Below are 13,306 nucleotides of genomic sequence, written 5' to 3'. Positions count from 1 at the left end.
TCGTACCCAGCTGACTTTAGGCGAGACTCGGAGGCAGGGTACACCTTGGGACTGATTGCCAGCCGAGCACAGGGTACATACAAACAAATCACAACTATGGATTTAGAGTCTTAAATGAACCTTAGGTGACCTTTTTTCTGAGAGAAGTGGGGAGACGCTTTGGACTGGTCGCCAGGCAATTGCAGGGCGCTAGTCCCACTCGCCATCCCACCAATTTGGAGTCTTCAACGAAGCCAGGCGAGAACATGGCTGAGTAGGTGGATGTACTCTGCAGTCTCTTTGTTCGGGGTTTGACGAAAACCGATTTGAATCAGAAAATCGGTTTTGGTTTAAAAGATTGAGAGTCCATCGAATCGTATTGAAATTGAACTTTACACTGTATATAAAGTTCTTCTCCAACTGACCCGTATTGAATCACTCTGTAACACCAATTGAACCCAACCAAATTGAATGATTCCACTTTAAATGAACCGCGTCGATCGTATCGCACCCATGTATTGAAATATCAAATCGTCTTTTATTTTGAGAGGGACAGATATTTATACCCTTACTTTACTTTCTGGATTAGATATGCAATATTGAATAATAGGTCCGAGAAAAGTGAACTCACTTGTTGTTGCGGCCGATCTCCTCGGTGACATGTCGCGATAGGCAAAGTCTTCTGTTCTGCTGTGAGTCCAAAGTGAGCAACAGCAGTGTTGTAACAGGCACCGTGTTGGAATGGGTGGGTGCGCAAATCTCATTCTTCTGTCTCCAGTAACTTTTTTCCCCCTCCAATGTGAACTTGTAATATCATTAACGTTGAGGAATTTTTTTTCCCCCCTTTGAAAATTGCTGATGCACTTTTTGCGTACATAATTACACTTTTAGCAAAAAAAGTAACTTTTTTTCCAAGATACTTTTCTCCTTATATTGGTATTTTAATTTCATTTTCTTTCCCCCTAAAATAAAGCAAAGTAAGAGAGGCCATTCATTCATTGTGAAAAAAATTATTTGTCACTAGGGATGCACTGACACTTTTTTTGTTTTTGAGACAAAAAGTGAATACTAGCCTATATATTGTAATAATAAAATTCCTTACGACATTTAAACCTCCTTGGTTTCAAGCATTATTTAAGTCGTTAAGTTTTTTTTGGGCCTGTAACGTTTGCCGTGTGGGTTGTGCTCTGGTTGCCATGGAAACTAGCGTTGCTTGTACTGAGTGGTGATAGACAATTGTACTGTCACCTGAACAAACTACCGACATTAATTATGAGAGCTGTATCAATTATTCTCTCAAGACAAAATTACATTTGATTTTGATTGAAAAGTGTCATTCTGATAGTTTAACTCCTCATATTGCTTAATAAGTTAACCAGATTCATGTCTGGTTAATCCAAGTCTCACATTTTACATTTCATACAATTTCTACAGAATTTAAATTCTGTATTTGTGTGAACTCAAGGCATTTTTTATCTCATTGCTTTTGAGACTCAAAACCTCTTGTGGGCCCCAAAGTCATAAAATGTTCTTTCACATTCTCAATTTGGCAAAAATCTAACTTTCTCTTAACACCCCCACCCTCCCCTTTAATTTCATGAAAATATATCTAACATCTTCTACCACTTGCACATTTTTCATTAAATACATTTCTGTAATTGTCCCACTCGCCTGCAGGGGGTAGTATTGGCACACTGATGGGTTGTCAGCCAGGAGCGTTTATGGAGGAATCAGCCACAGCATTAGGTATTGCCTACACATTCTACTGAGATCCAATACAGCGCTGTCAGAGAGGCATTAATTAACAATATGCTCGTTATTGTGCTTGTAGTCTGCAGTGGCACTGCATCATACTGCACCACGGCAAAGTGATAAACAACCTCAACTTTGTAAACATTTCTTGCTCACTTGGTTTTTTACAGCACGCAAGATGGGCCAGGTCATTCGTTGATGAGGTGAAATAATGTAGAATCGTAACTCTATAGTGTTGTTTTTATAGTCTTTCATTAAATTTTATTGTGATTATTAACAGTGGTCACTCACAGTGCGGTGCACGTTGATTGCTTTCAACTGTGGGAGACATACAGAAAAATGCAAGGGAAATGGATTTCATTATGCTGCAGGTTAGCATATGCAAAGCAGTTAAATACATTTAAATGGTGTTATCGGTGATAGTGCAATAAATTTGAAATATATATTTTTAGCAACTAAAAACCTGATGACATTTATCCTATATAATATAAATAAAAACTGTTGTCAGTGATAAATAAATAAATAAATATATATATATATATATATATATATAAATGATTGGTATTAGATTATTATTATTTTTACCAGTTTAAATCCTGGTGACATTTATCTTATGTACTTTTAGAAACAAAAACAGTGTGATATCTTGTATGATCAAAGTAAAAAAAAATATATATATAATTATTTCTCAGTCACAGGCATTTTTTTTTTTTACCCACGAAAATAGCTTGAAAAGGGCATCCTGGCCATTTAAAACCCAAATTATCTTGCAAACCCAATTAAAGGTCATCAAAGATTATATATATATATATTATTTTTTTTTAATTGTGGCAGGGGACCTTTAAACATTGCAGTTTGTCCAGCTTACATCGCAGCTGCTGTCTGCATTTCAGATACCAAGCACACATCCAGACGGATGAAGTCGACAGACCGGTCGTCTTTTTGCGTCTTCACACCCAAACGCGCTTCTTGGCTCCCCTCCATCTTCCAAACCGAGTGTTGTGTTTTCCAAATGTCAGAGAGTAACAGGAGGGAATAGCTTCGGAAGCGTGTTCGCTCCTCTCGTCAAAATTCCAAACGCCCGCAGCAGCGCCTTGGTGCATGTACTCCTTCCTGCAGTTCTAGACAACAAGCCAAGTGCTGTTCCCCCCCCCCCTTTTTTTTTCTCTTCACCTTTCTTTGCAGCCCTCACATAAAAGTACAATATGTCTGACGTGAAATTTGAGGGAGATGATTCATAAGAGTTAAAAGCTCTGCGGCGGAATTCATGCACTAATAGACTCTCCCCCACTCGCAGGATCCAATTTAGGTGACAGTATCGGCGCTGGGGTGTCAGGACGGGCCGATTCCTTTCGGAAGTTATACTGCAACAGTCACTTAGGGTAATGCACGCCGCACACTCTTTGAGCGCCCACCCGTGATTAATTAATCTGCTTTTGATTTGCTAATAACGCAAGGTCAGTGAGAGCTGAGTCAATCCTTTTAAGTGGGCCACACTAAGTGTGGGAGATGTCAGCGCATTGGCGTCATCCCTCTTCATAACGACTCCGAGGCGCGGCCAAGTGCTGTGTTAGGTTCTGACAATCGTACTAAATGTGAGCGTTTTCTCTCAACTTGCGAAGAAAGTCAGCAGAGGCCTGATTATTGGATGTCTGTGACCGATTATCTTGTGGTGTGTTAAAAGGGATTTTTTCCTGCCTCGTTTGGAAAAGTATCAGGATCAACATTGACAATATGGCTGAACTTGACCATTTTTCTTTTTTTTACGATCAAAAGCAGCAAAGGCCCGATTATCCCGAAGTGTTGGGTGTGTTATGTAATTTCCTCTCCGATGCACTCAGAAATGTATTTGTACTGATGAATCGTAAATGTAAACGCTCATACCAACAATTGGGCCAATTTTCAGTGTTTTTACCCCCTTGTGATCAAGAATCAGCAATGGCCAGATTAATGTCTCTCAATCTCCCTCCTTCAGCGTAGCAACATTTAATGATCAGCTCATCAGCAAGCTTTGCAGAAGCCTGATGACGATCCTGATCCCGGCGTGTAAGTGGAGAGAAACATGGAAAACAGGTCGGATAGCGGCTCTCGAGGACCAAACTTGGCCACCCCTGGGCTAAGCGATGGCTTGCAAGTTGAAAGGGATCCTCTTTGAGCCATTTTCAGCGGTAAAAAATTCACATTTTGTCCAGAATAAATTTGGTAATTTCATGTAGAATTAATGCCTTTAACTCATTCACTCCCACCATTTTCACTGAAGCAACCCCCTTCGCTCCCGGCTGTTTTACTGGATTTTGGTCCACAGAATATTCTGCTGTATTGCTATAAAAACATGGAACATACCAAAAAGAAAGATGAGAGTCTCTTCTTTCATCAGGGAAAATGATAAATATTTGTATCTATTTCCGTTTTGCAGCATGAGAATATAATTAAGTTTCATCATTATTCACAAACCAGTTGAAAACACTCTGCTGCCACCTGCTGGCCGTTTTTTGTAATAAATACCATTGCTTAAGCGACCGCTTCATGTCAGAGGTTGTATCAAAGGCTTCTGTATGCTCTAGCATAAAATAAAAAAAAAATGTATAAAAAAAATTGGGGAGTGCAAGACAAATTATTTAAAAAAAACATATTTATACGTTTTTGGGTTTGAATGAGTTAAACAAATTCTACTTGCTGTGCACTGAAGATGACATCACCAGCGCTGAGGAAGTTGGTAAGGTATTAATTGTTGATGAAAAATAATGTAGTTAACAAATTCATGCTGGACAAGAAGTTTTTGCTGCTCAATGAGTCAAGTGAATATAATTTCTAACTCAAATTGACCAACTTTACTACTTTCCTATTAGCCAGGGCTTTGGCGCCATCTCGTGGCAACCTCCTGTATTGTTTGGCATTCGATTCATGTGTTTGCCAAGCTCAAAAGGCAATGAATAGTGCACACAAAAAAAAACAGCTTCCGTCATTTGATCTAGCGCCGACCTCTACCTCGTCGTCATCTTGTGACTTCTGTCACGAGATGAAGACGAGTGCGCGGGTGATGTTCTTCTGAGCGTCCTCCATCTCCCTCCATCAATCCGACGTCTGACGTCTCCGACAACCTTTGCGGTAAAAAGGGATGTCCTCTGCAGGCTTCGCCGCTTTATTCAACCTTTCCCCCCGCTTGCGCGCTTTTTGAGCAGGATGACTCTTAATAATAAGAAGCGCCGCTGACTGTTTGGAGCTTGCCGCCATGGCCGTGGGCCTCCGTTTTTAATTTTAGCGCACAATCGGTGAGGTGAGGCCTCGGGGTGCGAATGCTGCACGCTGACACTTCTGCTGGAGCAACGAGACGACGGTGAGCGCTGAGATACAGCTTTTACGCTCATCATTGAGAAGGGAATGCGATAACGGCGGTTGCCTTGAGATGAGTTTCATTCAGCCCCTTTTTACGCTTTGACTTGCAAGCTGACTTGACTTGTTGGCAGTAAACTCAGTTCAATTCATGAGCACAAATTTGACAACTAGTGAACATTTCTTAAAAACATTTTTTTAATCAGTTTTCTTTAACCAAAAAGAATTGACACGCTGTGTATTTAAAACAAGCTAGCTAAATGCTAACATAAAAGGTAAATGCCACTGACATGTTTGTGGCTAGCATTGATGTTTATTTTATTTTTATTTTTTTTTGCTTTTTATTTTTTCTTCTTTTTTCTCTAATAAAGAGCTCAGTATTGTTCATTCGGAAATGTCATCATCATTGCTCTTTATTTATTTTTTATTTTTTTATTTTTTTTTAGCATTGATGTTTTAAGCGCTCTATACAGGGAGTCCTCAAGTTACGGCGGAATTCTGTTCCTATGCTGGCGATGTAGCCCGAATTTCGACTTAAGCCGATATTTACATCAAAATACTTTGTACAGTAATTTAAAAAAAAAACGTAACCAATATTTTGTGTTTCCGCACGGACATTCATTGCTGACGGACGGCAGAGCGGAGCCAATTCAAACGTAAACACGGAAATGTGACGCGCCAACCTGCTCGATGGACGTCCGTTGCTGGTGGTAACAACAACACAACTTTAAATAATAACTTTAAAATGGCGTGATTACTGTGAAAAATTAACGAAAAAGAAGATGCTAAGGACAAGGCACGGCCGCCGTAAAGGTCGCGTACAGCGTAACTCGAGGACTCCCTTTAACGGCTGAACAATACGTTTTCGCACAATACAAAAAATACTCCGATTAATAGATAAAGATATACCGTCATTTTTTGGGTCTTAATGAACTCATAACATTTTAATAAACTGAAAATGACAATTTTAATTTTATCAGCCCGCGAGAGTCACTGTTCATTAATGATGAACTGATAATTTAACAGTACAAAAAAAAAAAGTACCAAATCCTTTAAAATTGAAGTTGGCTGAACATCCTTCTTCGGGGATGACTTCTGTTTTTAACTTTCATCGAATGTTCAAGTTGACATGTGGAGCCCCCTGGTCAGTCCCCCCCTTCATCCATCTTCATTAAAACAGTGTACTCTGAGCAGATGGTCATTAACAACGCATCACCCCCAACCTAATACTTTTTTTTTTTTTTTTTTTTTTTTTTTTTTGCACCCCTCTCTCGATGTGCGAGAGGACACTACCCAGAGGACACCCATCATGTGTCTGAAAACCCAGAACAGAGTAGCTGACATGCCACCTGCTAATAATGGCCACTGCGAGGCCACAAGGCAAAACACCAGAGATTCGTAGCCAGATCTCGTATTACGTATTCGGCAGATGCACTCACTGCCAAATCCACTGTAGAACTACTACCGGATGGGTAAATTCCCAGAAACGTTCCTTAAAATTTCTGTGATACGTTGAGCTGCGAAATTTAGCGAATGAAGGAGAAGCTGCTAACTCCACAGAGAGGCAGATTTGCAAACCACGAAACCACAGAGACTTGGAGACTATCCAGAAACCTTTCAAGGGATTCAGTCACTGTAGACCAATTTTCAAACACCATAGAGATGATTTGAAAATACCTGGTAAATTTCCAGAAACGTTTTTGATACGGGCTTGTTCGGTCCCTGTACGACCGATGTCAGAGTTTGGTCCGCGTTTCTGGCAGGCAGTAAGTCAAATTTGTTTCCAGTGAGGGTCGGACTCCGCCAAGGTTGCCCCTTTGTCACCGATTCTGTTAATAACTTTTATGGACGGAATTTCTAGGGGGTCCGGTTTGGTGGCCTCAACATTGCATCACTGCTTTTTTGCAGATGATGTGATGCTGTTGTGCGCTTCGCAGCCGAGTGTGAAGCGGTTGGGATGAAAATCGGCACCTCCAAAATCCGAGACCGCGTTCCTCAGTCGGAAAAAAGGTCGGAGTGCCCTCTCCGGGTCGGGGATTAGATCCCGAGTTCAAGTATCTTGGGGTCTTGTCTGCTCGGTCATCCTCCGCGTTGAGAGGAACCAATTGAGGTGGCTTGGACATCTGCTTCGCATTCCTCCTGGACGCTTCCCCTGGAGAGGTGTTCCGGGCATGTCCCACCGGCGAGAGGGCCCGGGGGGACGAAAATAAATGAGGTGTATGTGTTCCGACAGTATAGATTAAGCTGTTGTAGCGTGTCAGAGAGACATCATCAGGTAGACGGGGGTGGGGGAGGGGGAGGGGGGGGGGGTCAAGGGTGACGCAGCAGGGCAACGGAGAGCACATCATTTGTCTTCTGCTGATTGTTATCCTCTACTGTCACCCTAACAAGGAGGTGACGGGCATACATCACATTCACACACACGCGTGTACACGCACGTTCACGAATGCACACGCGCGCACGCACACACACACACACACACACACACACACACACACACACACACACACACACACACACACACACACACACACACACACACACACACACACACACACACACACACACACACACACACACACACACACACACACACACACAGGTGAAGAGGGCAACCAGAGCTTCCTGTTAGTTATGCGACCAGACGCTTGTGTATTCTGCGCTCTTCCCTCAAACAAATGGCCTCATTAGCGTGTCCTCTAATGGCAAACTCTTCCCAGAAGTACCCCAAAAAATGTACATAGTATAAAAAAAAAATAATTCTTACCCTCTCGAGCAGAGGGTGTCAAACTCCGGTCCTGGAGGGCCGCAGTCCTGCAGGTTTTGGAGGTTTCCCCTCTTCCAGCACAAGCTGATTCCAATCAGCAGGATCGTTATCGGGCTTACGCGGAGCTCGCTGATGAGCTGATCATATATCGGCTGTGTTGGAGAACGGGAACATCCAAAGCTTGCAGGACTGCGGGCCCTCCAGGACCGGAGTTTGACACCTATGCTCTAGAGGTCATCTTGTGTTTACACACAGCGACACCTCATAGCGGGGGGGGGGGAATACCTTGCAGACCCTCCCTCAATAGGTGTATAACCGCAATACTGAGACCATATTCATTTTTGGGAGGTCGTTTGACCACTCAATACAGCCCATAATTTGGCAACAGACTGGGGGCGGGACTTACATAGCACAGCCAATCAGAATGTATGTTTTGTGTGTGTGTGTGAGTGAGGTTCTTTAGTGTAACAGAGATATTTTGGTGTGTGTAAGTTTTCTTGGTGACAGTGAGTTTTTGTGTGTGTGTGTACGATGCTTTTGTTTATGCGATTTGTGTGTGCGTGAGAGTTTTTGTCAGTGTGAGTATTTTTAGTGACAAGTTTTTGGTGTGTGTGTGTGAGAGAAGTGTTTTGATTAATCTGAGAGCTTTTTGATGTCTTTGAAAGATTTTTGTGCATCAAGAGTTTTTTGTTGTATATGAGACTCTTTTTGTTGAGCATGAGAATTTTTGCTGTGTGAGAGTTTTTCAGGTGAGCGAGACAATTTTAGTGTGTAATCTTGTAGGTGGATGTGAGTTTTTTTTTTGGTAAGCTGCATGAGATGTTTCTGGTGAGTGTGAGTTTTTTGATGCGAGTGAGTTTTTTGTTTTTTGTTGTGTGTGAGTTGTTATAGGTGTGCATGTGTTTTTTGTGTGTATTTTTTGGTGTGTGAGATTTGTTGTGTTTAAGAGGTTCTGTGGTTTACCTGAGAAAAATGTTTTTGATGTTATATTTTTTGGGGAATGAATACATTTTTGTGTGGGAGATTTTTTATGTCTAAGATGTTTTTTGATATTTAAGAGAGTTGCGTTTGGTAGGGTTGAAAAAGTTTTGTGTGTGTGACTCAGGTTTTTTGTATGGTAGATTTTGATGTATGAGTTTTTTTAGTGTGTGAGTTTTTTTCATGTGGGGGAGACTTTTGTTGTTTGGTGTTAGCGTTTTTTTTTCTCGTTTTTTTTTACCTGTAAGTGAGTTTTTGGGTGTGTGAGTGTGTCAGGTGCACGCATGATTATTTTTATGTGAGAGGTTTCTTGGTTTGGTGTGCGCGTGGTATGCTATTTTAGCCTCATATAATCTGGCCTCTCTACTTCAACAAGCTTTTAATTCTTTCCCTGGTGTTGTCTCATTTTTGATTATGCTATTTTATTAGCATTCATATAGCTAGCTAGCAGATTCCCACTTGCACTTTATTTTTTCTTCTCTATTTTCCACCTTTTTGAAACGCGACCTATTGTAATATGTTCTGAGTGACTGACTCCCAAGGGAGAGAAGGAAAAAAAAATCATGTTGGAAATATGAAAAGCAATCACATTTTCTGTATCAGTAAGCAGGTCTGATTTAGCCCGGGGTCATTCTGGCTCTCTGCCGTTGCTTGGGGATGCGTTTTTGTAGCCCCCCCAAGGCTCACCTAGTTAATTAACTTTTTCCCCCTCCCCATTTCTGCTATTAGAGCCGTGCAACTTTCTCAGCTAATTCTCCGCACAGTAGAATTGAGACGCTGCCCCCCCCCCCCCCCCTCATTATACCTTTTGTTTGTGTGGAACACGGCAGCGGCTGTGTTGAAATACAAAGCAACAATTGAAACGCATTCAAAAGCTTTAACACTGTTGAAGCGATGGCAGAAACATGGAGCGGGAAAAACAAGATGCATTTATGCCAAGAAGCAAATGCTTGAATGCTGTGAAGAATTCAGATATAGTTTTCTAAGTGTGGGTGCGTAAGTGTGAGAAAAAAAGAGAAACAAATGTTTTCTGCTGCAAACATGCAATAAGCGTTGTATTATTGCTTTTACAGTGTTTACAAACAAGCATTCACACTCCATTTTACGCCTTTGTGAGTGATTTAGAGTCTCCACTGATGCAAAAAAACATGCCTGTTTTTGATAGTTGGAGGAATCATCATGGGGAGAACAAACTCCACACACAAAGGCCCAAGATTTGACCGTTTAAATCCCTGTATCATGTTGCTGGAATGGGAAATATCAGTGTATTTCCAGAAACTTTTAATATTAAGATATTTAAAGTGTTTGTTTGTATTATACTGCCCCCTAATGGCCACAGACACCAGGAGCAGCGCAATGTCTACTGACTTGAAGCAAAAAAAAAAAAAACTTTGAAAACGGGTTTATTTCTATACATTGTATTTCATTATATCATTATTTATATGTTGTTATTAAGTATAAAATTATAATTTAAAAAAACAACATATACTAACATTTTTGGAACGGATTAATGTCATTTCCATTCATTTCAATGGACAACGACAATTTGAGATAAATTAAAAACATTTTTAGTTCAGAACTTGATCATGTGACAAATTGAACTTGTAACTCAAGTCACCGTTGTACTTGGTCGAACCCCATCAATATTGTGGATCAGCTAGGAAATGTGTTGTCAGTCATCAGTAGTGGCACGTAGCAGTTTAGTTGGCAATATTGGCAACTCTGCTCTGAAACGACTGTCAGTTAGTGAGTTAAGGTCAAGTCAATGTTAATGAATACAAATTTGACGTAGTCAACATGTTTTCTGTTTGTAGTCATTTATGAAAACAAACTTGCAACATTAACGTCTGAGTGCGCGCCTGACCTCTTTGTTATTTCATTAAACCAGAAGTGCCTTGAATAAAAAATTATCTTGGCCTCATCTTCCAGTCACGACGTTTATGCCTTTTCGATTTGCATGCAGCTAAATCAATGAGACAAGCGCACTGTTAGCGGAGCACTCAAACATTTTTACCTCCTTCGTCGACTCACTACGTAACGAGCGCTACCGTCCTCCGTGACTCATATTGTGTACGTGACCTCGTACGTGAGTGCAAGCGCTTGTCTTTTAGCATTTGGTCAAACAGGCAAAGGGAAAACAATATTCCCTCAATGCATAAATTGTGGAAAAGTTACATGACAGGCACCCTTAAGAGCAATTTAGTGCACATTAAGTGTGTAAAAAAAGAATGACAGCGCACAAGCAAAACTTGGAGTCTGAATAATCATCACACATCAAAAGTTGTTAGACTTAAGATAAGTGTCTAAACCAGTTTCGCAAACCTTTTTCGTAGGGACCCAAAATAGGTTTCACCTTTTCTTTGGATCTGTGACGTCACCGCAGAAGGTTACCAGTAATGGTAAAAGAGGACAAAGGTCACCACAACCATACAACTTTTTTTAATTTTATTTTATTTAGTGACTGTATTTCCAACTTGAAAATATTCAAGCAAAACCGGGTGCCATTTTTATGTTAAACTGGGTTGTTGGCATCTGCTGAATGCAACTATGAAAGTAACTCTTAATGTAACTTAGTTCATTTTAGAATCAAGTAATCAGTTAAGTAACTAAGTTACTTAGTTACTTATAAAATCAAGCATTCAGCGAAGTAACTAGGTTACTTAGATTTTTTGTTTTATTGTTAGCTTGCACATACTTGTAAAGTAACTTGGTTACTTTTAGAATCAAGTAATCAGTTAAGAATCGAGGTTACTTTAGGTTTTTATTTTTATTTTGAGCTTGCACATAGTGACTGTATTTAAAGCTTGAGAACATTCAGGCAAAACCGGGTGTCAATTTTTATGTTAAACAGGGTTGTTGCTATCTGCTGAATGTAACTTGTAATGTAACTTAGTAATTTCGAGAAACAAGTGATCAGTTAAGTGCCTACGTTACTTAGTTGCTTAAAAAAAATCATGTAATCAGTAAAGTAACTAAGTTACTCTTTAAAGCAAGTACTATTTAGTAGAATGACTAAGTTAATTTTACGCTGTTGGCATCTGTTGACTGTAACTATGAAAGTAAATTGTAATGTAAGTTACTTCAAGTGATCAGTAAAGTAACTAAGTTACTTTTAAAAGCAAGTAGTCAGTAACTAAGTAACTGTGGCAACACTGTAACGAAATAGTCAGCCATTTTGTTTGCAAGCAGCCATTTTGAGTGAAGTGAAAGTGAGTCACTTTTTTTGCCTACGCCATCGAACGTGGGCAGAACACGGCGTGAAAGTCAGCGTTAATGTTATTTAGTTTTACGCGTGGTTAACTTCTTATGGCCGTTCGGTTCATAAGGGTTTTATGGAACAAATGAAATGTAATTGCCGTGATTTCCTATGGGAGCAGCCGTGTTGAACTTGCGCCGTTATATGCGCATGCGCGCGCCACGCTGAAGTAGAAAACACGGACCGGACGTCCTTGACAAGTCCGCGCGGCGAAGGGTTCATCCGTCCGTTAGCGGCCCGCTCTGTTAATCTTGATCAAACCCGCCGGGCCGGGCGGACGCGGCACCCGGCGTTTTTTTTTACGACGTGCAGAGCCGTGGCAGGTAGAGCTGTTGTTCACTACCTTGCGCGGGAATAATAGATCTGTTTAGCGTTAATCAATGTCTCGCGCGGGCTCATTGAGCAGTGCACTCAGCATCCCGCTTTTGTGTCAGAGAGCCTTTTAATCTAATTGGACATTAAACTCCTGTCATTATTCCTCATGCGGCCGAGACTTATTTACGGCGCCGCCGCTTGCTTGTCTTTACCTTTTCATTACAGCATGACAGTCTACATCAGCAAAGTCATTAAAGGGAATGAATCAGAGAGGCGCACGCTGACGTGTGGCTGAAATGCGTAATTTAATAAAACGCTCGCCGGGCCCGCACATCATTCATGTTGTTTACGGCGGCGGCGCCTTGCAGGTGAGCTAGGCTAGCTGCTAATAAACAACATACGGCGGATGGAAAAGTCTGCACACCTCACATTAATGATAAAGGGAAGTCAAAAAAGACGACTGAGGTAATGTTGCACAAGTGTGCACACCCTCTTATAGCTAAGAATGTGGCTGCGTTCAGAAGTACCGCACTAGTAGTAATGATCCCCAAACATCTGCTTAATTTACTGCAGTTCCTTAATTATACAGTTCCTTAGTGACAAACTGGGGGCGTGGCTATATGCAAAATGAACCAATCACAATGAAAATCATGCTCAATAGAGAAGTCAGATCACAACTGCTACCATTTTAAGCATTTTTACAATACCATGTTGATTAAAAATAAAATACAAAAAATTTGAAAATAATGACAATAATTTAAACATTGAATTTAAAAAAATACAATATATTTTTTAATGAAATAAAACATTGAATATTAGTTTTTAAAAATTGTAAGACACTGACAATGTGACATTCTCATTGACTGTTTTCACATTTCTTACCCTAATTTTTAAAATCATTTTTATCATTTAGCATCATTTTTAAA

General features: G+C 40.6%; 1 long non-coding RNA gene across 1 annotated transcript in view; it reads left to right on the top strand.

The window, feature by feature from the left end:
• Positions 1-13,306, top strand: part of LOC147161659 (uncharacterized) — a 31,067-nt gene that overhangs the window by 14,484 nt on the left and 3,277 nt on the right. The gene's annotated exons all lie outside the window — the stretch shown is intronic.

This window comes from Leptonotus elevatus, chromosome 15, assembly GCF_054856555.1.
Source record: "Leptonotus elevatus isolate MCC_2025b chromosome 15, RoL_Lele_1.0, whole genome shotgun sequence".
Classification (NCBI taxonomy): domain Eukaryota; kingdom Metazoa; phylum Chordata; class Actinopteri; order Syngnathiformes; family Syngnathidae; genus Leptonotus; species Leptonotus elevatus.
This window is presented reverse-complemented; position numbering and strand designations above follow the sequence as displayed.